We start from the raw sequence: 3046 nt of genomic DNA on the forward strand, positions 1-3046 counted from the left end.
GTGGAGGGAGATGGTTAAAGGATGATTCAAGAACATCACAATTATTGTGCGCTTTGTTTCTCTTATTATTACATTGTAATATATAATGAAATAATTATACAATTCACCACAGGTGGAGACCCCTGCTGTAGGGGACCCCTCTTTGCCCTCTCTGCAGTGAAGTTTGGAACTATTAATACATTAAAACTCAATTATAGTGGCTTTCTTTAGCCAGAATATTAGAACTTTTCTCCACTTATTTTGTAATTTTGTGGTTATATTTATCTCATGTGCGTGCATTTCTAATGTAAACCACTTGAAATACTCTGAAGGTAGAAAGGATGTAAATTCTGTAGAAGGAAGTACGATAAATACTTCTAGAGAGTTATTAAGTGGAAATGATGAGCAGGCGTAAAACATACTCTAGAATCTATATGGAGGTGGACTTAAACACCAAAAGAAAAAAAAAAAAGGACTAGGAAAGAAGGAGCCCATGGCAGGAACAGGAAGTATTTACACATCCCTAAGAAAAGAGAATTTTACGATGTTAGTGAGACTTAAACCCACATGATATTTTAAACAGTCCTAAGTGTTTACCCTACCCATGCAGGATACTCATAGAGTATACTTTGTATTATTTGGTTTGTTTTGATTAAATCTTCTGTTTGCCAAATCCTGAACTGAATTATATCACTCTGATATTTCAAAACCTTAGCTGAGTGTGGTGGCATCTACCTGTAGTCCCAGCTACTTGGGAGGGTGAGGCAGGAGGATCACTTGAGCCCAGGAGTTTGAGCCTGCAGTGAGCTATGATTGTGCCACTGTACTCCAGCCTGGGTGACAGACCAAGACTCTTTCTCTAAAAAAATGGAAAAAAATAAAATAAAAATTTCGTTATAAATACAGAAACTCAGGTGAGCCCAACCAACCCTCCAGTTAGAGTGCAATATGCAAACTGCAGCTGCATACAGGCCCCCAAAGAAAGGCTGGCCTACTCAGGGATCTGGCAGGTGGCCATGCATATGCAAGTGATTTAAAACAAATTTACACAAACTGGGCTGGATTTCATCAAATAATGTTCTTTCAAATGGTTCTGACTGCAGTTTGTAATTTATAGCTCATTAATTTGGCATTCTACAAGCATACCTTGTACATATCATTTTGCGTTCGAGGTAACTCACTCAGGCTTCAGAGTATAGTTTTAGTTCTACACTCTCTAACTTGATTATCTGCTTTGCTTAAATTCAGTACACTATTACTCATTTTACAGTGGGCTTTGACTAAGATTTTTTTCCTAACAATAAAGCACAGATAATTTTTCCTTACTTTATATATACTGTTTATTCAATTAGTGAAGCATGAACAACAAATAATTATTGTCATTTCTTTTATGGAGTTGACATGCAAAATTGTAATTAAATAGGGAATTCTCAATACATTTACAGACACTATAGCAATTGCCAAGGCCATTGCACAAAACCACAAATGGAAGAAAAATCTCATTATACTGAAAAATTAAGTCAGGGAACAGAGTCTTCTGAATTACTCTTTTTACAGTTTTATCTTTTGCCCTGTTCTCAAGTTGAGACCATTAAAGCTTTCAACAACAAAAATTTATTCCACAAACATGGACTTTATTTGTACAAACTAGATTCATACTGAAAAATTTATGTCAAATGTTTTTTTTTTGCCTATAAGGAATATTCTTAAATTTAGCTTTATAAATTCCTCTGGGTACTAATATAGTTTACTGTTACAGTTCCTAAAGTAATACTGCATGGAGATGCATAATGAATGCCTTTTGATGATGCGCTGACATTTCTAAGAAATGCCTTTGCCTCAAATCAATCCACTCAAACCAGCGAATGATTTGACATTCAAAGCTTCAGGAAACACTACATGAATATTGTTCTCATTGTACAATAAAGATTCAATCATAGAACTGTCATAGGAAATTGAGATTCTGCCTTATGTTTTAAAGTTAATCTGCTAGAGTTATTCATTTATTTTACTTGTGAAATAACTTTTACAAGTAGGAAAGCCTTTAGATGCGTTCCTAATTTTAATGAGGTCTGCACAGTCTTTTATATTGTTTGAACTAAAATATTAGCAATAATATCATAGTCAATGAATACAGTCAACCATCTATGATAAACATGGTGTTCTACAACAAACATATATAACTCATTTTCATGATTACATATTACTAATTCCTGGAACTATTAACAGAACTTTTTAACATTATGGCAAAGCTCTATTATTCTTTCTGTAAATAGACTAAAAAGCAGCTCGACTTTGTAATGACACGATATAGAATTGGTGGTGATTAGTCACATGTATACTGATTTTTATATGAACACTAGCCAAACTTCTCTGTTATACATCTGAACCAAAGCTAATGATTAACAGGGGGCTTTCCATTCTCAAAGGTACTTGGGTGCACAACTTCATATCTCGCAATCTCCAGATCTTTGTTATTATAACTTGAGGTCTCTGGTCATAATTTAATTAAATTAATCCTGTATTTTAAAATTGTAAGCTCCAAATATTTCTGTTTTCTTAGACAATATAAAATTTCTCAAAAAAATTAGCAAATCACTGTAATAACTATTATTATTAGTGGATGACTTTCAATGTGTTGGACCCTGTTCTGAGCACTTTAAATAATTTATCTCATTTTTTTCCTCATAATATGTCTACACATTCAGCGCTATTATTATTTATTTCCATTTTACAGATATGGAATTTAAGCATAACGCTAGTAAGTAACTGGCTTAAATTACATCACAGAGCTAGGATTTGAATCAGGTAGTCTCACTATAAAATCCACTAATTTGGTGATTTATAAGGTCAGGACATTCATGTAATAAATTCTCTCAATGTGATTGCTATGCAAGAAAGAAATATTGCTATGATCATATTTCTAAGTGGAATTAGCAACATGTAACTTATTAAATGAAACTTTTGCCTTACATGTACTTATTATCTAAAATATTTGTTAGCCACTGTGTTAGACTAGGTCTGTAGCAGCATAGATTATATTTCACATATTAAATTTTCAGCCTAT

The 3046-nt window shown here is 33.2% G+C and overlaps 1 protein-coding gene across 1 annotated transcript in view; it reads left to right on the top strand.

Annotated features, from left to right (window-relative positions):
* Nucleotides 1–3046, top strand: part of NAALADL2 (N-acetylated alpha-linked acidic dipeptidase-like 2) — a 1013114-nt gene that overhangs the window by 23221 nt on the left and 986847 nt on the right. The gene's annotated exons all lie outside the window — the stretch shown is intronic.

Source organism: Propithecus coquereli, unplaced genomic scaffold (assembly GCF_000956105.1).
Source record: "Propithecus coquereli isolate 6110/MARCELLA unplaced genomic scaffold, Pcoq_1.0 Scaffold15, whole genome shotgun sequence".
Taxonomy (NCBI): domain Eukaryota; kingdom Metazoa; phylum Chordata; class Mammalia; order Primates; family Indriidae; genus Propithecus; species Propithecus coquereli.